Source organism: Notamacropus eugenii, chromosome 2 (genome assembly GCF_028372415.1).
Source record: "Notamacropus eugenii isolate mMacEug1 chromosome 2, mMacEug1.pri_v2, whole genome shotgun sequence".
NCBI classification, from domain to species: Eukaryota; Metazoa; Chordata; class Mammalia; order Diprotodontia; family Macropodidae; genus Notamacropus; species Notamacropus eugenii.
In genome coordinates this window covers 364,026,547-364,053,638 of record NC_092873.1, presented here as the reverse complement: position 1 = coordinate 364,053,638, position 27,092 = coordinate 364,026,547, and the positions used below count along the sequence as shown (strand labels likewise).

The window sequence follows — 27,092 nt, the reverse complement described above, 5'->3', positions numbered from 1 at the left end:
TACACATATACATTTGAATATATATATGTATATATATATACACACACATATATATGTATATGTATATGTATATACACATCTTTATACACATGTGTTTTCACATATATACACACATATATATGTATATATACAGAGACACATATGATATATTATACTTTAAATGTCAAATGTAATTGAGAGATACAAAACATAGCTTCTCCATGAAGTCTTAGGGAGATAATTATTATCCACCAAAGGGATGGAGGAACAGCCCATTGAACTGAGAGTATTTGAATTGGGCTTTCAAGAAACAGCAGAATTGATAGACCAAGAAGAATGGAAGGCATTTCAGGAGAAGAAAACAGTGTGGCCAATGTACATATGCTCTATTAAGGGAAAAAAAGAGTAGCACAGTTGTGTGTGGAGGATTTTCTATTAATGATGTAATTTGGGAAAGTCATTCCAATTTACTCTGCATTCATGATTTTAAAGTCTTTTACATGTTTAATAACATAGGATTTTGTAAAATATTGGTCTAAATACACAAAATATGGTGAAACAATGATTGTGTTAACAGGGGTATTTGCCATGGTCTAAACAGTCAGTCAAAAAAAAAATTGGAATGATTATGTTACAATCACGGTTGGGACTTGCTTTCTTTTTTTTTTTTTTGAAGCACCAAAACTGTGGGAAAATAAGGCATAAATTTTTAACTTCACATCTAATTTTTCCATAGACTAAGAAGTATCTCAAAGGTGACAGCTTTCTGGGCCAGGTTTTCATCGATCAAATTCACCATCTTCAGAAAACATTATATCCTTTTTGTTTTTTGACCTTGTCCAGTTGATAGCTTTTTTCATATGGTTTTCCTATCATTAAGAAAAGAAATGTAGTTCATTTTTAAATAGCTAAACAATTTTTCTTTCTGGGGCAGGAGGGATCCTTATAACGCGAATGATATATTTCCTAAAGACTATTACTATTTTTCTTTTTTTAAAAAAAATAATTTTATTTATTTTTACATTTCAACATTCATTTCCACAAAATTGTGAGTTCCAGTTTTTCTCCCTATCTCTCCCCTTCCCCCACCCTATAATACCTTGCATTCTGATTACTCCTGCCCTCAACGTTCCTTCCCGTCTCTCACACCCCACCCTGCCCTAATCCCCATCTTCTCTCTCTTCTTTCAGGTCAAGATCAATTTCTATACCCTGTTACGTGTCTTTCTTATTTCCCAGTTATATGCAAAAATAATTCTCAACTTTCATTTCAACTGCTACTTTGAATTCCAATTTCTCTTCCTCCTTCTCTCCCCAACCATTCCGACTGAGAAGGCAAGCAATTCAATATAGGCTAGATATGTATCGTTTTGCAGAAGACTTCCATAACAGTAGTGTTGTGCAAGACTAACTATATTGCCCTCCATCCTACCCTGTCACCCTGTTTTTTTTCTATTCTCTCATTTGTCCTTATCCCTTCCCAAAAGAGTTTACTTCCAGTTACTCCCTTCTCCCATTTGCCCTCCCTTCAATCATCCCACTTACTCTACTTTTCCCCTTTTCCCCTACTTTCCTATAGTGTAAGATAGATTTTCATGCCCATTTAAGTGAGCATGTTATTCCCTCCTTAAGCCATATGTGAAGAGAGTAAACTTCACTTTTCCCCTCACTGCCTCCCTTTTCTCTTCTGTTGAACAAAGTTTTTCTTATCTCTTTTATGAATGATAGTCTTCCCCATTCCATTTCTCCCTTTCTCCTCCCAATATTTTCCTCTCTCACTCCTTAACTTGATTTTATTTTTTTATGGATATCATCTCTTTTGATTCAACTCAACCTGTACTGTGTGTGTGTGTGTGTGTGTGTGTGTGTATAATCTATCTCTCTACCTACCCAAATACTGAGAAAAGTCTAGAGTTTCAAATATTATCTTTCCATGTAGGAATATAAACAGTTCACCTTTAGAAAGTCCTTTATCATTTCTTTTTCCTGTTTACCTTTTCATGCTTCTCTTGATTCTTGTGTTTGAAAGTCAAATTTTCTATTCATTTCTGGTCTTTTCATCATGAATGTTTGAAATTCCCCTATGTCACTGAATGACTATTTATTTCCTTGAAGTACTATACTCAGTTTTGCTGTGTAGGTGATTATTGGTTTTAATCTCAGTTCCTTGGACTTCTGGAATATGCTATTCCAAGCCCTTCGATCTCATAACATAGAAGCTGCCAGATCCCATGTTATCCTGATTGTATTTCTACAATATGCAAATTATTTCTTTCTATCTGCTTGCAATATTTTCTTCTTAACCTGGGAATGCAGAAATTTGGCCACAATATTCGGAGGAGTTCTCTTTTCAGATTTCTTTCAGGAGTTGATAGGTGGATTCTTTCAATGCTTATTTTTCCCTCTGGTTCTAGAATATCAGGGCAGTTTTCCTTGATAATTTCATGAAAGAAAATGTCTAAGCTCTTTGTCTGATCATGGCTTTCAGGTAGTCCCATAATTTTTAAATTTTCTCTCCTGGATTTATTTTCCACGTCAGTTGTTTTGCCAATAAGATGTTTCACATTATCTTCTATTTTTTCAATCTTTTGGTTTTGTTTTGTGACGTCTTGGTTTTTCGTGTAGTCATTAGCTTCCCTGAACTCCGCTTTCATTTTTAAAGGACTATTTTCTTCCATGAGCTTTTCTATTTGGCTAATTATGCTTGTTAAAGCCTTCTTCCCCTCATTGACATTTTGCACCTCTTTTTCCAGTTGAGGTAGCCTATTTTTAAAGGTGTTATTTTCCTCAGCAATTTTTGGTTCTCCTTTAGCAAGCTGTTGACTCTCTTTTCAAGCTATTCTATGGCCTGAGCCCATTTACTATTCATTTTGGAGGTACTGGAGGTAGAAGCGTGCCTTCCTCTGACAGTATGCAATTTTCTTCCTCATCTGAAAGGATGGAAGGAGATACCTGTTTACCAAGGAAGTAACCTTCTATGGTTTTATTTTTTCCCCTTTTTGGGGTATTTTCCAAGCCAGTTACTTGACTTCTGAATTCTTTGTTAAGAGGAGATTCCCAGTGCTCCTCTTCCCACAAGGACTGTGCTTAAAGCTGAGATTCAGATCAGCAGCTCAATTCCCCCAAGGGCTTTAAGCTGCCCTGCCTGAACGATGAACCCATGCTGCTTCTGTGGCCACTGTAGTCACTTCCCGCCCCCTGCTGCTTCTGTCTCTGCAGCAGCCTGGGACCAGTCCTGGGGGAACTCTGCTCCCATCTCGCCCATTTGGAAAAGCCCTCCCACACTGACCTTTGAAGCTTTCTTTGTTACCTGTGGGTTGAGGTATCTAGGACCCTCCCTGCTGGGGATTCTGCCCTGGAAGCCTGTTCTGGTCCAATTTCTCCCATTCCTGCACAGTCAAGGCTGGGCTCTGCTCTGCTCAGTGTCCTATGGGATCGGCCTCTCCTGTTGGCCCTCCAGGTTACCTCTGACTTGAAATCTCCCTAACTTTGTTGCTGCTCTGGAATTTGTTAAGAGCCATTTTTTACAGGCATATTTTGCACTGTGAGGGATGTGCTAGAGTATGCATGTGATTCTACTCTGTCATCTTTGCTCCACCTCCCCCATTATTATTTTTCTAAACAGGAAATTAGGTAACAAATACTAGATAAAATATAAAAAGATTGGTTAAAATAATAACAAGCTTTTCTTTATCAAGAACAATATAAACTCCAAACTTGGAACCTTGGACCATAATTCCAGATGTGCTTATGGGATATATAGAAACACTAAACTTAAGGAAAATGAGAGGGGGAAAGTAGTTTCATTGAAACAATAGTATATAGTAAAAGATTTATCCCAAAGGTATAAAACTGTGAACACAGTAAGAGAGCAACATACAATGTATGTGAAAAAAATGAGAAATAAAGTTTGGGAAAAATTATGTGAATAGAAGGACATAAATAATCCTAAACCTATTTGCATTCTCTTTTGTTTTAAAAATTCTTAAGATAGCATATCATTAATTAGTTGAAGATATCTTTAATAAGGATACTTGAAAGGATCAAACAGATTAGCAAGAGTGGTACTCACCAATAGAACACATGTTTGCCATTTGCTTACCGAATGAATGATATGGAAATTATACCGTTACACTGTATTTATTTTTTTAAAGCAAAATGCATTTGTTTGGGTGAATTTTTTTCAACAGGATATTTTTCATCCATGTATCAGTAACATTCATGATTTCTTGAACAGTATACTGGAAAGGAGCAATCATCAAAAGTACTCGGTACTGTCTAAGAAATAAAGTGGTGAATCAATGGAATAGGTTAGGTACAAAAGACACAGTAGTGAATCATGAATAACTTACTGTTTGATGAACCCAAAGACCCCAGCTTTTGGGAGAATAACTCATTATTTGACAAAAACTATTGAGAAAACAGTAAAATAGTATGATAAAAATTAGGCATAGACTAACAGCTTATTGGATACACAATTTAGACATTAATGGTGAAATTATATCAGCAAGACTTATGGCAAAATGAAAAATTTATGATCAAAGAAGAGATAGTGAACATTATAAAATGCAAAATGGATAATTTTGATTTTTATATTAAATCATTTTATTTGTTTTTAGTGCTCTACAATCACTATCATGTATGTTAGATTTTTACCCCTCTCTCCTCCTCCTTACCCACTCCCTTCCTGACATGAGATACAATTTTATATAGGTTCTACACAAATATTCCTATTAAATACATTTTCACCTTAGTCATATTGCACAGAAGAATTAAAATGAATAGGAGAAATCATAAAACAAACTAAAACATAATACAAAAGAAAATGATCTGCTACATTCTGCAATCGAAATTCATAGTTCTTTTTCTGGAAGTGGAAGGCATTTTGCCTCAACGGTCCATTGGGAATTTCTTCAGTCTTTGCATTGAAATGAGGTAGTAAGTCAACCAGAAAATTCCCTGCACACTGTGGTTTTTGTTGTGTACAATGTTCTCTTGGTTCTGCTCCTTCCACTCAATATCATTTCATATAAGTCTTTGCAGGCCTCTCTTAAGACTACCTTTTCATCATTTCTTATAGAATAATAGCTTTCCATTACATTCATATGCCACAATTTATGCAGTCATTCTCCAATTGATGGGCATCACCTTGATTTCCAGTTTTCAGCCGCCACAAAGAGAAGCACTATAAATATTTTTTTTTTACATGTGGAACCCTTTCCTATTTGTATGATCTCTTGGGGATACAGTGCTAGAAGTGATATTGCTAGGTGAAAGGGTATGCACATTTTTGTAGCCCTTTGAATTTGTAGTATCAAATTGCTCTCCAGAATGGCTGGATCAGCTCACAACTCTGCCAACAATGAATTAGTGTTCCAACTCTCCCACACCTTCTTCACCATTTATAATCTTCTTCTTTTGTCATGTTAGTCAATTTTATAGGTGTGATGTGATACCTCAGAATTGTTTTGATTTGAGTCTTGCTAATCAATAGTGATTTAGAGCATTTTTTCATATGACTGTAGATACCTTTAATTTCTTCCTCTGAAAATTTCCTGTTCATTTCCTTTGACTGTTTATCAGTAGGGGAATGACTTGTGTTCTTATACATTTCAATCAGTTCTCTATATATTTTAGAAATGAGACCTTTATTACAGACACTACTTGCAATAATTCTTTCCCAGTTTTCTGCTTCTTCTTAATGTTGGTCATGTTGTCTTTGTGAAAAACGTTTTCAATTTAATGTCATCAAAATTATTCATTTTATACTTCATAATATTTTCCATCTCTTGTTTAGTAAAAAATTTCTCCATTCTCCATAAATTTGATAAATATAATCCTTGGTCACATAATTTGTTTATACTGCCAATCTCTATAATTGGATCATGAATCCATTTGGACTTCATTCTTGTGTATGGCATCAGGCAGTGGTCTATGCCTAGCTTCTGCCACATGGTTATCCAGTTTTTCCAGTAAATTTTGTCAAACTTTGAGTTCTTATCCCAGAAATTTGTGGGGTTTTTTTTGTTTGTTTTTTTATTTTTTTTATTTTGTAATGTTTAACAATCACTGCCATACAATTGCGATTTTATCCCTCCCCACCTACTCCCCACTACCCCCCTCCCTCCCCACGACTGCATACAATTCTGTATAGATTCTACATATACTTTCCTATTGAGTATATTTTCACTATAGTCATGCTATGTAGTCAGACTAAGATAAATGAAAGAAATCGTATAACAAATCAGAACATGATACACTAATACATACACATACACAAACATGATCTACTACAATATGTGAGTGACTTCCATATTTCTCTCTCTGAGTGTGGCAGGCATTTTGCCTTGAGATCCTCCATTGGGGTTTTTTTTTTTGGTAAGAAGTTCTTGTGTTATTACAAAAATCTAAGTCTACCAGAAAAAACTCTCACACACTGTGGTTGTTGCTGTGCATAAAGTTCTCCTGGTTCTGCTCCTTTCACTCAGCATCAGGTCATATAAGTCCTTCCAGGCCTCTCTGAAGTCTTCTTGTTCATCATTTCTTATGGCACAATAGTACTCTATTACATTCATATACCATAATTTATTCAGCCATTCCCCAATTGATGAAATTTGTGTTTTTTTTAAAGAGTAGACTACTGTATTCACTGACTAGTGTGTCTTGACTACCTAACCTATTCCACTGGTCTACCATTCTGTTTCTTAACCAGTACCAAGTGCTTTTGATAACTCCAGCTTTATAATGCAATTTGAGATCTAGTAGGACTAGGTCAGGTTCCCTAAAGTGTCTTTTAATTAGTTCCCTTGATATTTTGGACCTATTGTTCTTCAAGAAGAATTTTGATACTATTTTTTCTAGATCTAGAAAATAATTGTCTGATAGTTTGATTCCTACAGCAATGAATAAGAAAATTGGTTAAGGTAGAATTGTCATTTTTATTATATGGCCTGTCCTACCCAGGAGCAGCTAACGTTTTTCCACTTATTTAGATCTGACTTTATTTGTGCAAAAAGTTCTGTAATTGTGTTCAAAGAGGCCCTGGGTTTATTTTGGCAGGTAGACTCCCAAATATTTTGCAGGGTCTACCCTAGCTTTAAATGTTGTTTTTCTGACTAAATCTTGATATTGAGCTTTGTTAGTAATATATATATATATATATATAAATATCGATGAGTTGTGTCGGTTTATTTTGTAATCTGCAACTTTTCCAAAGTAGTTTATTATTTCAAATAGTTTTTTTCCTCTATTCTCCGGAATTTTCTAAGTATATCATCATATCTTCTGCAAAGAGGGAAAACTTAATTTCTTCTTTGTCTATTCTAATTCTTTCAATTTCTTTTTCTTCTCTTATTGCTACAACTAATACTTCTAGTACCATATTGAATAATAGTAGTGACAATGGACATCCTTTTTTCACTCCTGATCTTTTTAGAAATGCATCTAACTAATTCCCATCGCATATAATATCTGTTGAAGGATTTAGGTACATATTGCTTAAGATTTTATGGAAAGTTCCATTTATTCTTGTGTTCTTCAGTGTTTTCAATAGGAATAGGTGCAGTATTTTGTCAAAAGCTTTTTCTGCATCTATTGAGATAGGTAGTTTCTGTTAGTTTCTTGTTGATATGATCAATAACACTAATAGTTTTTCTAATAATGAACCATCCTAGGATTCCAGGTATAAATATTTCCTGATCATAGTGTAGTATTCTCGTGATAAGTTGTTGTACTCTTTTTGCTAAAATCTTATTTAAAATTTTTACATGTATTTTCATTATTCTATAATTTTCTTTCTCTGCGTTGGCTCTTCCTGACTTAGGTACCAGAATAATATTTGCATTTTACAAACAATGTGGAAGGACTCCTTCCTCCCTATTTTCTCCAAATAATCTGTATAGTATTGGAATTTACTGTTCTTTAAATGTTTGATAGAATTCACTTGTAAATCCATCTGACCCTGGAGATATTTTCCTAGGAAGTTCATTGATGGCTTGTTCAATTTCTTTTTCTGAGATGGAGTTATTTAAATATTCAACTTCCTCTTCCATTATTATTTTTAAAAGTATGATCCATTTCATTTAGTTGTTGAATTTATGTACTTACAGTTGGGCAAAATAGTTTCTAATTATTGTTTTAATTTGCTCTTCATTGGAGGTGAATTCGCTCTTTTCATTTTTGATATTGTAGTTTGATTTTCTTTCTTTTTAAAATCAAATTGACCAGAGTTGTGTCAGTTTTCTTGGTTTTTCATAAAAGCACCTCTTAGTTTTATTTACTAATTCAACAGCTTTCTTAATTTCAATTTTATTAATCTCTCCTTTGGTTTCCAGTACTTCTAATTCAGTATTTACTTGGGGATTTTCAACTTGTTCTCTAAATTGTTTTTTCAGTTGGATGCTCAATTAATTAATCACCTCTTTCTCTGTTGTATTCATGTGGGCATTCAAAGATATAAAATTTCCCTTAAGAACTGCTTTTAAAATATCCCATAAGATTTGGTAGGTTGTCTCATTATTGTCATTCTCTTGAATGAAGTTGTTGATTACTTCTATGATTTTTTGTTTAATCCACTCATTCTTTAGAATTAGATTATTTAGTTTCCAATTAATTTTTGATCTATCTATCCATGTCTTTTTATTACATGTAATTTTTATTTCATTATGATCTGAGAAGCATGTTTTCATTATCGCTGCCTTTCTGCACTGGGATGTGAGGTTTTTATGCCACAGTACAAGGGCAATTTTAGTGTATATGCCATGTACCACTGAGAAAAAATGGATATTCTTTTCTATCCTCTTTCAATTTTCTCCTGAGGTCTATCATATCTACCTCATCTGGAATTTTATTCACTTTCTTAACTTATTTCTTGCTTATTTTGAGGTTAGATTTATAAATTTCAGAGAGTGAGAGGTTGAGGCCTCCCACCTTGCATAGTTTTGCTGTCTTTTTCTTCCTGTAACTCCTTTAACTTCTCTTCTAATAATTTGGATGCTATACCACTTGAGCATATATGTTTAGTAATGATATTGCTTCGTTGTGTATGGTGTCTTTCAGCAGAATATAATTTTACTTCCTTTCTCTTTTGATTAGATCATTTTTTCTTTTGCTTTGTCTGAGATTAGGTTTGCTACCCCTGCTTTTCTGTTCTTCAGCTGAAGCACAATATATTCTGCTCCAACGTGTTACCTTTACCCTGTGTCTACCCCCCTTTTCAAATATGTTTCTTGTAAACTACATATTGTTGGATTATGGTTTTTAATCCATTCTGCTCTCCATCCCCATTTCATGGGAGAATTCATCCCATTCACATTCTCATTTATGATTACTATCTGTGTTTTCCCTCCATCTTCTTCCCCCCATTTGTGCTTTTCATTCTTCCTTCTCCCTTCCACTCCACAATAGAGTTTTAATTTTTGAATATACACTCACAGACACACACACACACACAGCACAGGAGGAACTGAAAATGAAGGGATGATATAAAAAAAATAAAATTAAGGGGTGAGAGATGAATATTTTGGGAGGAGAAAGGTAGAAATAGAATGGAGCAAATTATCACTCATAAAAGAGGCAAAAAAAATTTTAATGGAGAAGAAAAGGGAGGAGGTGAGAGGGAAAAAGTGAAGCTTACTCTCTTCACACTTGGTTTAAGGAGAGAATAACATACTCACTTAATTTTGTATGAAAACCTATCTTACACTACAGGAAAGTAGAGGAGAAGGGGACAAATAGAGTGTTGGGGGATGATAGAAGGGAGGGCAAATGGGAGAAGGGAGTAATTAGAAGTAAATATTTATGGGGAGGGACAAGGTGAAAAGAGAAAATAGAAGAAAAGAGGGGTAAGATATGATGGAAGGAAATATACTTAGTTTTACACAACTTGACTATTATGCAAGTCTTTTGCACAACTACACATATATAACCTATACTGAATTGCTTGCTTTCTCAGTGGGTATGGGTGGAGAGGGAGGAAGGAACAGAAGTTGGAACTCAAAGTATTAGATAGGAGTGTTGAGAATTGTTTTTGCATACAATTTAAAAATAAGAAATACAGGTAATGGGGTATAGAAATCTATCTTGCCAAACAAGAAAAGAGAGAAGATGGGGATAAGGGAAGGGTGGGGTAAGACAGAAGGGAGGGCATATTGAGGAAAAGAGAAATCAGAATGAATGCCTTTATAGGGTATGGGGAGAAGAGAGATGGGCAGAAAATTTGTAACTCATAATTTTGTGGAATTTAATATCGAAAACTAAAAACAAATAAATAAGCATTTAAACAATGAAATTTTATGCTCAACCTCGCTGGGTAATTTTCCTAGCCTCATGTGCTAAGAGACTGTTTACGCCTTCTCCTGATCACACTGTTCAAGGATTTTTATGGGGAAATATTTTATGGATCTTTCAAGGTCAGCAACGGGAGAGGGAGAGTATTTACTGATCACTCTGCCATCTTGGCTCTGCCTCTGATAATTTGCATTACATTAAAATAAAAAGTTTGTCACAAGCAAAGCAATGCAACCAACATTAGAAGGTAAGCCAAAAGCTGGGAAACAATTTTTTATAACCAGTGTTTATGATTACTCCCTCATTTCTCAAATCTATAAAGGACTGGGTCAAATTTACATGAATATAAGTCATTTCCCAAAAGATGAATCATCAAAGGATAAACAGTGAGTTTTCAGACAAGAAAGTAAAGCTCTCTATAGTCATATGAAAAAATGCTCTAAATCACTATTGCTTAGAGAAATGCAAATTAAAACATCTCTAATGTACCACCCCATACCTATGATACTGTCTAATGTGACAGAAAAATAAAGCTATACTTTTAAAGATGTGGGAAAAATTGGGACACTGAGACATTGTTACTGGAATTGTGAACTCATGTAACCATTCTGGAAAGCAACTTGGAGCCACGTCCAAAGGCCTATGAAACTGTGAATACCTTTTGACCCAACAATACCACTTGTAGGTCTATATCCCAAAGAGATCATAAAAATGGGGAAAAGACCTACATGTACAAAAATATTCATAGTAGCTCTTTTTGTGATGGCCAAAAAATGAAAATTGAGGGGATTCCCATCAGTTGGGGAATAACTGAACAAGTTGTAGTATATTGTTGTCATGAAATGGTATTATTCTATAAGGAATTTGAGTAGGTAGATTTCAAAAAACGTCAGAAGACTTACATGGGTGGATGCTGAATGAAGTGAGCAGGACCAGGAAAACACTGTACACAGTAACAGCAACATTGTGTGATCACCAGTTTTGATAGTCTTAGCTCTTCTCAGCAATCTAATGATCTGAGACAATTCCAAAATACTCATGATGAAAAAAAAGTATCCACATCCAGAGAAAGAACTATGGAGTCTAAATGCTTGAAGCATCCTATTCTTATCTTATCTTATTTGTTTGTTTGTTTGCTTGTTGATTTATTTATTGTTTCTTTCTCATGTTTTTTTCCCTTTTGTTGTGATTCCTTTTTTGCAACACCACTAATGTGGAAATATGTTTATTATGTTTTCACATTTATCAATTATATCAGATTGCATGCCATCTTGAGGAGAGTCAAGAGGGAGGGGGTAAATTTTGGAATTCAAGGTCTTATAAAAGAAAATGTTGAAAACTAAAACTAAATAAATAGCATATACCAGAAATACATCTATCCAATGACTCTCTGACCAGAAACATCAGTTGAACATCAAAACAAGGAAATGTATGTTTGGTAAATATATTTACCCGTGTTTCAGAGGAGATTCAACCTGTTGTTCAAGTGGAAGAATAATTTCATGTTGATTGTGAAATCCTTTTGTTCATAGATGAAATTGTACTGATTGATTGATTGCCTAAAGTCTAAATATTTTCAAGGAAAAAAAAGTTCATATAATTGAAATGCAACTTATTATCCATGCTAGAAAAATGCAACAAAGAATTTATCTTTCTTGGGTAAACTCTTAAATATCTTAACATTTATTTGAATAGAAAATCTTTAGTACTTATCCATCTATATGTAATGTATAGCCAAATCACACATAGACTGAACTGGGTTTAAATTTGAGGAGATAAAGGGGAAAAATGGTTTGGATCAGCTTGAAAAAAATTTAAAACTGCTTTAATGACTTTATAATTTCCACAAATGTACAGGAAATTAAGAAAAATAAAGTAACACTCGACAATGCTGTTCTCTAGATGCAAAACATGGTATGCTATGGCTGTCAAAGAATACAAAGAAAATATAAGAAGGAAATAACAGAAGGAAATTGAAAAGTGAATGGTTGTTAAAAGGAGAATGAAATACATAAGCAATGATGAAATGTGGAAGAAGTAGACTTAAAAGATTTCATAAAAGAAAAATGTGGTAGTAAGTGAAGATGGGCTTAGCATATAGTGAGTGCTAGGTATGATAAGTAGACAATCTCAACACTTCTCTGGTACACTCCAAAAATCTATAGAAATCAAAAATGTACTTTGCCAAGTTAGGTAGCCATCCTGTGATAAATGTAAGGACAAGAATTCCACAGGATAGGGAAGCATGGATGGCTTACAGCCTATATCATTGGAGGAACTTCTGAATTATTGAGGTCACTATTCCATATGAATATTTGATTAGTATTTTTTCTGAAGGGCACAGACCTATAGCATTCAAATAGCCTGTTTCCTACTTAGTTGCCATGCCAGTGATTTTTTGGCATCAGATATAACAGCCCCTTGAGCCAGTGCTGATTTCCATTAACAAGTCTTCCTTGACATAAGAAAATATGTCCTTATCTTAACACAGCAAAGGGATGAATTAACTGTTTTGTAACCTTCTTATAAAGTAAAATATAGTGTTCTGTCTTTCTGTCTTCTTCCAGAGGAAATTCTACCATCAGCTTGTCAACTTTAGGAAGGCTTCTGTTTTGCAATGGCTTCATTTTCCATCAGGCTTGGTAAATTTTAGCTAAATCTATAATCCTATGGTTTTAGTGAACTACAAGCCAACATGATTTATTGGGATGAAATGTATACAAAAAGAACAAAACTACCTAACTAAAAGAAAATATTGATATACTAACCTGAGTTGAGTGGAAAAGCATCTATGATCAGGGTGGTGATAATCATATCGTCTGTTGTTCAGAACACATAGGAAGCATTATATTTTTTCCTAAGTGCCATATTTTGGAAGTCCATTTGGAGACTGAGAATATTAAAAGTAAGATAATAATGATCACTGAGGGATTTTTAAGATCATAGCTTTGGGGGATGAGTGGAGCCAAGATGGCGGAATGAGAGCAACTACTCACCTAAGCTCTTAGATGAACTCCTTTAGACACCTATAAAAAGAGAATCTGACCAAATTTTGGAGGGACAGAAACCAATAGGAGACAGATTGTGACAGATTCACAACCCAGGACAAACTGGAAGGTTGATGGGAGGGATCTGTTCCATGGGGATAGAGGAGCACCACACAGCAGAACTTGTCCCTGCCATAGCAGGGCTGAGTAGGAAAGTCCTGGGGTAGTCTGAGGCAGCAATAGCACAGTGAAATCTCGAGCAAAACAGCCTAGGATGGGAATCCAGCTGAACTGAGCAAGTGAGAGCCACTGAGCCCCAGGTATCAGGAACAGCTGCTCCTGAGACAATAAGCCTGCAGATTATATGCCTGTAAGTCACCTGCTTGAATTTCCAGGAGACAAAATTGCAAAGTGATCAGTAAATGATCTCTCTCCCCTTGTTGACCTTGAAAGAACCATAAAATGTTTCCCCAGAAAAATCCTAGAAAAGTGGGATCAGCAGAAGGGGCAAAAAGTCTCAGCACGTGAGGTTAAGAAAATCACTAAGGAGAATTCCACTGGTTGTGGCGGAGGACCTGAGCTGTCCTGGACAGCCCCACCTCAGCAAACCAGGAGGACATCTGGAACTCCAGGGGGTTGACACCTCGCAACCACCAACATCAGGATACCAGGCATGCCTCAGAACTCCAGAGGAAACAGGAAGACTCTAGGGTGGCCAGTGTCACCAACACCTGAGCTCGCCTTTGCTCTCACTTAGGTGAGGAGACCTCCCATGGCCAGAGGACCCTTCCCACACACTTAACAAGTTAGGTCTATGGACAATCCAGGGACACACACACACACACACACACACACACACACACACACACACAAACAAAAGTATCCACCTGGACTGTGCTTTCTCACACCAACCAGCTCAGCAGCAAGTTTTTAGCTTCTACCTGAAAGAACCCTGAGGACAAAATATCCAAGGCGTCATCATCATGAGTCAGAAGCAAAGCAGGAAGGAAAAGACCTTAGAATCTTTCCATTGGGACAAGGACCAAAATGAAACTATCAAAGAGCTCATTATTCAGACTGCACTCCCATCTGAAATTTCAGAAGAGACTATGAACTGGTCACATGCACAAAGAGCATTCTTGGAAGAACTGAAGAAGGATATAGAACAAAACCCTGCCAAAGATTTTAAAAGTATGAAAAAAGAACTCACTGATGAGAACAGATCTTTAATAAGGAAAACTGGACAAATGAAAAAGGAGATACAAAAATTAATGGAAGAATACAATTTGATAAAAATTAGAATTGGACAAGGAGAAGTTAATTACTGTACGAGCCCAAGAATCAGTCAAACCAAAACTAAAGAATGAAAATATAGAAGAAAATGTAAAATATCTAATTTGAAAAACAACTAACCCTGAAAAAAGATCCAGGAAAGAAAATTTCAGAATTGTTGACCCACCAGAAAGCCATGATGAAAAAAGAGTCTGGAAAATTTCTTCCAAGAATTCATCAAGGAAAACTTCCCAGAAATCCTAAACTCAGAGGACAAAGTAGTCATCTAGAGAATCCGCCATTCACCTCCTGAAAGTGATACCAAACTAAAATCACCGAATAATACTGTTACCAAACTCCAGAACTATTCTCGGCCTCTGTTCTCTAAGCTCAGTGGAGGAAGCCCCATCCAGAAACTCAACATGTCTATTTACAAGATCCAGGCAAGAGAGATCTTTGACTCTCATGGAAACCCTACTGTTAAAGTTGATCTCTACACTGAAAAAGGTCAGTTCCAAGCTGCTGTGCCCAGTGGTGCTTCTACTGGTATCCATGAAGCCCTGGACCTCTGAGACAATGATAAGACCTGCTACATGGGGAAAAGTGCCTAAAAGCAGTTGAGCACATCAATAAAACTGTTGCCTCGACCCTGATTAGCAAGAAATTGAATGTTGTGGAGCAAGAGAAGATTTACAAATTGATGATAGATATGGATGACACTGAAAATAAATCTAAATTTGGTACAAATGCCATTTTGGGAGTATCTCTGGCTGTTTGTAAGGCCAGAGATGCTGAGAAAGGTGTCTCCCTCTACCTTCACACTGCTAACCTTGCAGGCAACAATGAAGTCATCCTGCCCATTCCAACCTTCAACGTGATGAACAGTGGCTCCCATGCTGGTAATAAGTTGGCCATGCAGAAGTTCATGATCCTCCTTGTTAGAGCAGCAAACTTTAAGGAGGCCATGTACATTGGAGATGAGGTCTAACACAACTTGAAAAATGAGATTTATTAGAAATATGGACAAGATGCCACCAACATAGGGGATGAGGGTGGCTTTTCTCCTAAAATCCTGGAGAATAAAGAAGGTCTAGATCTGCTAAAGGATGCTATTGGGAAGGCTGGCTATTCTGATAAGGTCGTAATTTGCATGGATGTTGCTGCCTCTGAATTCTTCTGATCTGGGAAATATGACAGACTTCAAGTCTCCTGATGATTCCAGCAGATACATCTCCCCTTCTGAGCTTGGGGACCTCTACAAGAGCTTCATCAAGGATTATCCAGTGGTGTCTATTGAAGATCCCTTTGACCAGGATGATTGGGAAGCTTGGAAAAATTTTACTGCTACTGCAGCATCCAGATGGTAGGAGATGATCTCACAGTGACCTATCCCAAGCAAATTGAAAAGGCTGTGAATGAGAAGGCCTGCAATTGCCTCCTACTTAAAGTGAACTAGATTGGCTTTGTGACTGAATCTCTCCAGGCATGCAAGCTGGCCCAATTCAGTGGGTGGGAAGTAATGATTTCCCATCGTTCTGGGAAGACTGAAGATACCTTCATTGCAGAACTGGTGGTGGGTCTCTGTACTGGGCAGATCAAGACTGGTGCCCCCTGCTGATCTGAGCGTCTGGCAAGTATAACCAGCTTCTCAGAATTGAGGAAGAGCTTGGCAGCAAGGGTAAATTTGCTGGAAGGAACTTCAGAAACTCTAGGGCCAAGGAAGCTCTGTGGCTAGGAGGCCTAAGAGCTCATAGGCTCCGGTCACCTCTATAGAAGTCTGCTCCTGTCTTAAAAATGGGAAAGTACTAGACCAGTCTTGTTTTGGGGGCAGGAGCCTCTGCTGCTTAACTTTCCTCTCCCTTCAATATTTCTGTGATGTTCTCACTGCTTTGTTAGAACTGTATTATACTGGAGACTACCTGATCATCTTACTCCCTGTCAGAACAGGCAATTTTCAGAGGAAGAAATTAAAGCTATCTATAATCATATGAAAAAATGCTCTAAATCACTATTGGTTAGAGAGATGCAAATAAAAACAACTCTGAGGTACCACATCACACCTATAAGATTGGCAAACATGACAGAATAAGAAAATGATAAATGCTGGAGAGGATGTGGGAAAGTTGGAACACTAATTCATTGTTGGTGGAGCTGCGAGTGCATCCAACCATTCTGGAGAGCAATTTGGAACCATGCCCAAAGGGCTACAAAAATGTGCATGCCCTTTGACCCAGCAATATCGCTTCTAGGACTATATCCCCAAGGGATCATAAAAATGGGAAAGGGTCCCACATGTACAAAAATATTTATAGCAGCACTCTATGTAGTTGCCAAAAACTGGAAGTCAAGGGGATGTCCATCAATTGGGGAATGGCTGAATAAATTATGGTATATGAATGTAATGGAGTACTATTGTGCCATAAGAAATGATGAACAAGAAGACTTCAGAGAGGCCTGGAAGGACTTATATGACCTGATGCTGAGTGAAAGGAGCAGAACCAGGAGAACTTTATGCACAGCAACGACCACAGTGTGTGAGAGTTTTTTCTGGTAGACTTAGATTTTTGTAATAACACAAGAACTTCTTACCAAAAAAAAAAAACCCCAATGGAGGATCTCAAGGCAAAATGCCTGCCACACTCAGAGAGAGAAATATGGAAGTCACTCACATATTGTAGCAGATCATGTTTGTGTATGTGTATGTGTTTGTGTATCATGTTCTGATTTGTTATACGATTTCTTTCATTTATCTTAGTCTGACTACATAGCATGACTATAGTGAAAATATACTCAATAGGAAAGTATATGCAGAATCTATACAGAATTGTATGCAGTCGTGGGGAGGGAGGGGGGTAGTGGGGAGTAGGTGGGGAGGGATAAAATCGCAATTGTATGGCAGTGATTGTTAAACATTACAAAATAAAAAAAAAAAATGTAAAAAAAAAAAATCCCCAGAAAGCACAGGAATAAAGAGAACTTCCCTTAAAACAATAAGCAGTATCTACCTAAAACTTTCCGGGAGCATTACATGCAATGGAGATAAACTAGATGCATTTCCAATAAGATCAGGGGTGAAAGAAGGATTTCCATTATCATCACTGTTATTCAATAGGGAAGTAGAAACATTAGCTGTAGTAATAAGAGAAGAAAAAGAAACTGAAAGAATTAGAATAAGAGAAGAAGAAACTAAATTAGCACTCCTTGCAGATGATATGATGATATACTTAGAGAATCCCAGCGATACACGTAAAAATCTACCTGAAATAATAAACAACTTTGGCAAATTTGCAGGTTAAAAAATAAACCCACACAAATCTCCTGCATTTCTATATATTTATTAAGGAAGCCCAACAGCAAGAAATAGAAAGAAAAATCCCATTTGACGCTAGAGTTGGCACTACAACATATTTAGGAGTCTACCTGCCAAAACAAATCTAGGGACTCTCTGAACAAAATTACAAAATACATTTCCTACAAATAAAGTCAGATCTAAGTAAGTGGAATACCATCAGTTGCTCGCTGGTAGGCTGAGCTAATATAATGAAAATGGCAATTCTACATAAATTAATTTACTTCTTCAATGCTGTAACAATCAAACTCTCAGATAATTATTATACAGAGCTAGAAAAAATAATATCAAAATTCATCTGGAAGAATAAAATGTCCAGAAAATCATGGGAACTAACGAAAAGTAATGCTAGGGAAGGTGGCCTAGCTCTACCATATCTCAAATTGTATTATAAAGCAGCAATTATTAAAACCACTTTGTACTGACTAAGAAAAAGAAGGGTAGACCAGTGACATAGGTAATTTACTCAAGACACAATATGCAATGAATATAGCAATCTACTGTTGATAAACCCAAGGACCCTAGCTTCTGAGATAAGAAGTCACTCTTCGACAAAAATTGCTGTGAAAACTGGACAACAGTGTGGTGGAAGCTAGGCATAGACCAATGCCTGACACCGTACACAAGAGTAAAGCCTAAATGGGTACATGATGTAGGTATAAAGATTGACACTATAAAGAAATTAGTTGAGCAAGGAATAGTACATTTATCAGATTTATGGAGAAGGAAAGAATTTTTGCATAAAGAATAGATAGAAAACTTTATGAAGTGCAAAATGGATAATTTTGATTACATTAAACTGAAAAGTTTTTGCACAACCAAATCCAATAGAACCAAGATTAGGAAGGAAGCAGAAAACTGGGAAAGAATTTTTGCAAGGAGTTTCTGTGATAAAGGTCTCATTTCTAAAATATTTAGAGAACTGAGTCAAATGTTCAAGAACACAAGTCATTCGCCAATTTATAAATGGCCAAATGATATGAACAGGCAGTTTTCAGAGGAAGAAATTAAAGATATCTATAATCTTATAAAAATGTTTTAAATCACTATTGATTAGAGAGATGCAAATCAAAACAACTCTGAAATACCACATTACACCTATTAGATTGCCTAACATGACAAACAGGAACATTATAATTGTTGGAGAAGATGTGGGAGAGTTGTAAGACTGATTCACTGTTGGTGGAGCTGTGAACTGATCCACCTCTTCTGGATAACAATTTGGAACTCTTCCCAAAGGGCTACCAAAAAGGGCATACTCTTTCACTCAATAATATCCCTTCTAGGACTGTATCCCCAAGAGATCATAAAAATGGATAGGGTCCCTCATGTACAAAAAAATATTTATAGAAGTGCTCTTTGTGGTGGTCAAAAACTGGAATTCAAGGGGATGCCCATCAATTGGGGAAGGGATGAATAAATTGTGCTATATGAAAGTAATGGAACAGTATTGTGCTACAAGAAAGGATGAGCAGGAAGCCTTCAGAGAGGCCTGGAAATGCTTATATGCTTTGATGCTGAGTGAAAGCAGCAGAACCAGGAGAACTTTGCACGCAGTAACAACCACAGAGTGCTAGCATTTTTCCAGTAGATTTAGAACTTCACTGCAATGTAAGGACTTAAAATTTCCAAGTGGTCTTTTAAGGCAAAATGTCTTCCACGTCTGGAGAAAGAACTGTGGAATTCAATCGCAGAAAGTAGCAGATCATTTTCTTTTGTATTACGTTTTGGTTTGTTATATGTTTTATTCCAATCATTTTAATTTTATTTGTAACATGACTAAGGTGAGGGTGTATTTAGTGGGACTGTATATGTAGCACCTATGTAGAATTGTATGCCATATCAGGGAGTAAGGGGCTAGGTGGGGGGAAGGAGGGAAAAAAACTCAGTTATATGAAAGTGATTGTGAGCAACGAAAATGAATTTAAAAAAACTTGCAACTGAAAGTAAAGCAAGATAAGCAGAACTAGATCCCAAGGGGAACGGTTTTAACTAATTCATATCACTGAATTATAATTGACACAGTGATTTTCCTACATATATTTTAATTAAAAGTAATTTATTCTCTCACATTAAAAGAAATGTACTGGGATGTCTTAGAATGTACAGAATTGGATTTGCCCTCCTTGGAAATATTCAAGCCAATGATCAATCAGTCAATCAATCAATAAACATTCATTAAGTAAAAAAAAAAAAAAAAGGTCATAAATTTAGAATTCGGTGAGACCTCAGATACCATTTACTCTAAATCCACTGGTTTTACACATGAGGAAATTGAACCTCAGAAAGGTTGCTTGATTTGTATAAGATTACAAAGCTAATTAAGTCAAAGTTCGTATTCAAAACTGAAGTCATTTCATTCCAGATCCCATACTCTTTCAATTAAACTTTGTGGCTTCTTGTCATACATGAATCAGTTGAATAAATTAGGAAAGTTCAGAAGGACTTCGTGTCTCAATTCTAATACTTGTAGGACAGACTGCTATGTAGAAGAAGAGATTGAATTAATTTATCTCAGCCTAAGTTTGAAAAATCAGGAGGAATTGATGAAAGCACAAAGTTCAATTTCAGTTTCATAAAATAAAACTTTTCCCACAAATTTAAGTTACAAAAAGGACAATAATCTGCTTCAGAGGCTAATGGTTTGTTATTTCCTAAAACTTGTCAAGTGAAACCTGGATGGTCACCTGTTGTGGATTTTCTGTCTCCAGGATCATAGAATCATAGATTTGGGACTTGAAATGGATTTTAAGTTCATTTAGTTCCACATCTTTTTATATGAAAACGCTGTTTAGTCCCTTCTCCTAGAGCTAGAAGAACTATATCTGGAACTGAGCATTCTAGGGTATTCTAAGCGTTATGTGACTTTCTATTTCCATTATTTCTACCTACTCTTGTGTCTTCTCTCCTTTATGAAGAATGAGTAGCAATCATTCAACTATGTAACAATGATTATACTTTACAATATGCTATTTATTTTGAAGATATAACAATAACAAAATTTGAAACATACACTTCTCTCCCCCAATATCATGGCAACAACTTCTTAGGTTCATTTCTACATAATAATGCTCCCACCAAGTTCCTGTTGAAAATGCTGTGTGACTGTCACATGAGTTCGTGTCTCAGTGCCCAATGTCCTGAGTCCCATTAGTCACTCCAAAGGTTACTCCTTGTTCCTTTGCACCTTGATGGATATGTGAAAGAAAAACTTATGCTCTGGGATGCTGGGATGCAGGAACAACCTCCTAACATTTCAAAGTTCACAAGACTTCACTAAAATGTAAAAGAAGTTCAAGGCGCATTGAATGAGGCCTTTTAAATTTGCCACATTAACAGGAGGCAGAAGTTCTCAAGGCCTACCCACTTCTAGCATTGTCTTTCATTAGCTATTGTGGTTGAAGGTGTTACCAAGACCCTCCAAGAGAGCAAGTGAGAAAAACTAGTGAGAAAACCGAAGCAAATAAAGTAAAAAAACTTACCTGAGACTGAATCAGCCTCCATTTCTGGCTATAAAGCATAAAAAAATACACACGCAATACTTAGGGTATGTGGTAGAGACACCAGGAAGAATTATTGAATGTCTCCATATATTTAACCATCTCCAATGCCCTTTTATGTCATAAACTTTATCCTGCAATAGCCTTCTCAGCCATTTCTGGCAGATGACACCATCTAAGATATTCTATGTATGAACCCCATTGCAAATAGAAGAGAAAAAATATTATTAATGTCAGAGGTTAACTGATTTTCTCAAAGCTTCACAGATGTAAAAGGCAGAACAAGATTTGGATCAAGCTCCTCTGATTCCAAATATGTTTTTTTTTTCCTTTTTTTTCTGTTCTACTCCACTGTCTCTGTCAGGCTTTGAAGCCATCTTTTTTTCTTAGGTAAATATATATATATATATATATATATATATATATATATATATATATATATATATATATATACATGCATACATATATATATGTATACATATATATATTTTTCAGTTTTCAACATCAACTTCCACAAAATTTTGAATTTCAGACTTTCTCCCCATCTTACCCCTACACACATACCAGGAGAGTGTGTATCGTGATTACCTTTTCCTCCAATCTGCCCTCTCTTCTATCAGGCCCCATCCCCTTCCCTTTTATTTTCCTGTAGGGTATGAGAGATTTCTATACCCCATTTCTTATATACCTTATTTCCTAGTTGCATGTATAAACAAACTCTAACATACATTTTTAAAACTTTGAGTTCCACATTATCTCGCTTCCCCCATCTCCACCCACCCTCATGAAGGCTCAGGAGGAGAAACTGATCTTGCACAGCCCTCCGTCACTCAAAACAAAGTGAAATGAAAGTCATGTCACAATTTGTCTGATGTTGTGGTTCTTCGAAAACGAAGGAGGAACAAAATCTGTGAGGAGACTGAGCTGCATAAATGCGTACCCAGGTAGATGGCTAACTCAGCTCATACTCTGCCTTCTGCCTCCCTCTCCCCTTCTTTTCCCTCTCCAAAGAAAGGTAAATTTGGATGGCCAGAGGTTGCCCAGTTAACTTGAGGTTTACTGGATAAATGACTTTCTTCCTTCTTTCCTTCCTTTCTTTCGTTCTTTTCTTTCTTCCCTCTTTCTTTCTTGCTTCTTTCCTTCCTCTTTTCTTTCTCTCTCTCTCTTTATTTCTCTCATTCTCTCTCTCTTTCTTTCCTTCTCTCTTTCTCCCTTTCTTTCTTTCTTTCCCAAAAACTTGAACTCAGTGCACTCTGAAACCTATAGAGTGGACAACGAGAGGTCCCTGCCCAAGCACCACTTAATGGCCGTTTTCTGAAACCGCTTGGCTTACAGAGATTATCAAAAGTAACTATGGCATTTTCCCTCTCAGCCTGATACAGTTATAGTTTTCTTTTGCTCATTTAAGGGTGCATTTCCTGACTAATTCTTTTTATTTATTAGTTTATTTATTTTTAGTTTTCAACATTCATTTTAGCAAGATTTTGATTTCCAAATTTTCTCCCCATCTCTATCCTCCCCACACCCCAAGACACCATGCATTCTGATTAATCCTTCCTATAATCTGTCCTCCCTTCTATCATACTCCTCCATTCCTTTATCCCCATCTTTTCGTGCTTCCTGTAGGGAAAGATAGATTTCTATACCCCATTATCTGTATTACGTATTTCCCTGTTGCATGTAAAAGCAATTCTCAAAATTCGTTCCTACAACTTTGAGTTGTAATATCTCTCCCTTCCTCCCTCCTATCCCCACTGAGAAGGGAAGCAATGAAATACAGGCCATAGATGTGTAGTCGTACAAAAGAATTCCATAATAGCCATGTTATGAAAGACTAACTATATTTCCATCTATTTTATCTTGCCCCCATTTATTCGATTCTCTCTTTTGACTTCATCCCTCCCCCAAAGTGTTTCTAATTACTTCTTCCTCCCATTTCCCCTCCCTTCTATCATCCCTCCACACCTCAATTCTCCCCTTCTCCCCTACTTTTCTGTAGTATAAGATATATTTTCATACCGAAATTGAGTGTGCATGTTATTCCCTCCTTAAGTTAAATGTGATGAGAGTAACCTTCACTTTTTCCCTTTCATCTCCTCCTTTTCCCCTCCATTGATAAAGCTTTTTCTTGCATCTTTTATGAGAATTGGTCCCATTCTATTTCTCCCCTTCTCTTCCCAATATTTTCTTCTCTTATACCTTAATTTTATTTTTTTAGATATCATCCCTTAATATTCAACTTACCTTGTGCCTTCTGTCTCTGTCTTTCTGTCTCTGTCTGTCTCTGTCTCTCTGTCTCTGTCTCTGTCTCTCTGTCTCTGTCTCTCTCTGTCTCTCTGTCTCTCTCTCTATCTCTCTCTGTCTCTGTCTGTCTGTCTGTCTGTCTCTCTCTCTCTCTCTCTCTCTCTCTATCTATCTATCTATCTATCTATCTATCTATCTATCTATCTAATCCTTCCAACTACACAAATATCAGAAAAATTTTCTAGAGTTACAAATATCGTTCCATGTAGGAATGCAAGCAGTTCAAATTTAGCAAGTCCCTTATGATTTCCTCTTTCTTGTTTACCTTTTCATGCTTCTTTTGATTCTTGTGTTTGAAGGTCAAATTTTCTATTCAGTTCTGGTCTTTTCATGAAAAATACTTGAAAGTTCTCTGTTTCATTGAATGATCATTTTCCCCCTGAACTATTACATGCCATTCTGCTGGGTAGATGATTCTTGGTTTTAATCCTAGTTCTGCCAGTAACTGGCTGATGAGAGGAACAGTGGTGGTTGAAAAGAAAGAGATAACAGCAATGGGGGCTATGTGAGCCTGTACAATCTGTACATGACTAGCTTATTGTAGCTCAGCAAGACTTCATATAGTCAAATATATCAATAAATCTCATGTGAATTCAATAGTTCCCAGGGGAAAGTTAGTCTCCAGACAAAAGATTCTTCCAGGTTCCGTGATTCCAAGCCGCAGAATGTACAAGTCCTTTCCTAGATAACGCTGCAACTGTCCTCAAAAAATAAACAGTAAGAAAACATGAAGAAGCCCGGGAGGGGAAGGCTGTGCCAATCCCCTTTCTCACACTCTGGATGACCTCACCCTGCTTCAGGATAACTCTGACTCTCCACATAGTTCCTTTGACTTCCAAGTACTTTGATCCCTTAATGTAGAAACTGCTACATCTTGTGTTATTCTGATTGTATTTCCACAGAACTTGAATTTTTTTCTTTCTAGCTGCTTGAATTTTCTCGTTGACTTGAGAACTCTAAGAGTTTTTCTTTTGGTATCTCTTTCAGGAGGTGACTAATGGTATCTATCAATACTTATTTTACCCTCTGTTTCTAGAATATCAGGGTAGTTTTCCTTGATAATTTCATGAAAAATGATATCCAAGCTCTTTCTTTTAAGCATGGCTTTCAGGTAGTCCCATAATTTTTAAATTGTCTCTCCTGGATCTATTTTGAAGGTCAGTTGTTTTTCCATTGAAATATTTCACATTTTCTTCTATTTTTTCATTCCTTTGGTTTTGTTTTGTGATTTCTTGGTTTGTCATAAAGTCATTAGCCTCCATCTGTTCCACTCTAATTTTTAAACAACTGTTTTCTTCAGTGAGCTTTGGAACCTCTTTTGCCATTTGACTAATTCTTCTTTTTAAACCATTCTTCTCCTCATTGGCTTTTTGGACCTCTTTTGTTATTTGGGTTATTCTGTTTTAAAAGGTATTCTTTCCTTCAGCATTTTTGAGTTTCCTTTTGGAGGCTGTTGGCTTGTTTTTCATGATTTTCTTGCATTGCTCTCATTTCTCTTCCCAATTGTTCCTCCACCTCTCTTACTTGATTTTCAAAATCCTTTTTGAGCTCTTCCATAGCCTGAGACCATTTCATATTTTTTTGTATTTTTTGGATGCAGAGTCTTGACTTTATATCTTCCTCTGATGGTACACATTGTTCTTCCTCATCTGAAAGGATGGAAGGAGATACCTGTTCACCAAGAAAGTAACCTTCTATAGTCTTACTTTTCCCCTTTTTTGGACATTTTTCAGGTAGTTACTTGGCTTTTGATTCCTTTGTAAAATGCCACCTGTAAAATCTCAGTTCCTCCAAGGTGGCACCATCAAGGGAGAGGAGTTTATTCCTCTCCTGGAATAAGCTGTGGTCTGGGAGCAATTACAAGCACTCTTGTGCCCAGGACCTGTGGGTAGGATTCCCTCTCCAGAGCCTCCACCAGCTCCACCAGTCAGTGCTCCTCCTCACCCCACGACCACCACTCAGGACTAAAACTCAGATTGGCCACTCAATTCTCTCAAGTATCTTTAGGCTGAGGGCTACAAAAAATGGACTCTGCTGAGGCCTGGACCCAGGGCTATGGTAGGACACTGCTCCCTTCTCACTCAGATGAAAGAGCTTTCTCACTGATCTTTGAAACTGTCTTTGTTGTTTGTGGGTGGAGAAATCTTGGAAGCCCAACTACTGCCTGTGATTCTATGCCATGAAGCCTGCTTCAGTCCTATGCATGCCCCCCCAACCCCCATGGCCAATGGTGGGCACACTCCATGTGCTGCACTCTCCTCAGTGCCTGGTGCAATAGACCTTTCTTCTTGCCCTTTCAGTCTGCCTTAGGCTAGAAATATCTTTCACTCTGTCATTTTGTGGCCTCTACTCTTCTAGAATTTGTTTAGAATCATTTTTACAGGTATTTTATAGTTAATTAGGAGGAGAGCTACAGCAGGTCCATCTTTCTGCTCCGCCATCTTGGCTCCACCCCTGTCCTTGACTAATTCTTAAAGATGCCTATTCACTGAACAGGCATTATCTCTCTCTAAGAGAATATTGAGAAAGACTTAGTCTAAAAATGTCAAAGTCTCCCATTGCATTCTGGGCCATCTCCAGTCATCCTGATGAATATCTTGTCACTGAATCCAGATGTTATAGGAGGAAAACATGAGGCCAGTGACGTTGCACAGTATTCCCTCACTCAAAGCAAAGTCAATTGCAAGTAATGTTATCATTTCTCTGACATCATGGTCTTTGAAAAGAAAAGATGAACATAACAACAGTAGCAGCAGAACATTCTCTTGAGAAGGCAAGAAATTGAATAAAAGTTTTATATGACTGGTCAAGCAAAACACTTCCATAATCGTGATGTTGTGAAAGACTAACTATATTTTCCTCTATCCTGTCCCACCCTCCATTTGTTCAGTATTCTCCTTTGACCTGTCATTCAAGCAAAGTGTTTGCTTTCAATTACTCCTTCCCTCAATCTGCCTTCCCTTCTATTATCCTCCCTCTCTTATACCTTTTCCCCTACTGTTTTCTTGAAGGGTAAGAGAGACTTCCACACCCAATTGAGTGTGTATGTTATTCCATCCTGAAACCAAATCCACTAATTACCTCTCACCTTCCCCTTCTTCCCCTCTCTTGTAAAAGTTTTTTTATTGCCTCTTTTATGTGAGATGACTTAGTTTATTCTACCTCTCCTCTTCTCTTCCTGTTACTACATTCATCTCAATCATTAATTTTCTTTTGTAGATATCATTCTTGCATATTTAAATCACCCTGCACCTTCTCTCTCTCTGTCTCTCTGTCCCTTTCTCTGTGTGTCTCTCCCTCCATTTCTCTCCCTGTCTCTCTCCCTGTCTCTCTCTGTCTCTCTGTCTCTGCTCTCTCTGTCTCTGTCTCTCTGTCTGTCTGTCTGTCTCTCTCTATATATATACTCATTTTCTTT

The 27,092-nt window shown here is 36.7% G+C and overlaps 1 pseudogene; it reads left to right on the top strand.

The window, feature by feature from the left end:
* The first annotated feature begins 14,928 nt into the window (after nt 1-14,928).
* On the top strand, nt 14,929-16,297 carry LOC140523075 (alpha-enolase pseudogene; annotated as a pseudogene).
* Nucleotides 16,298-27,092: the final 10,795 nt, after the last annotated feature.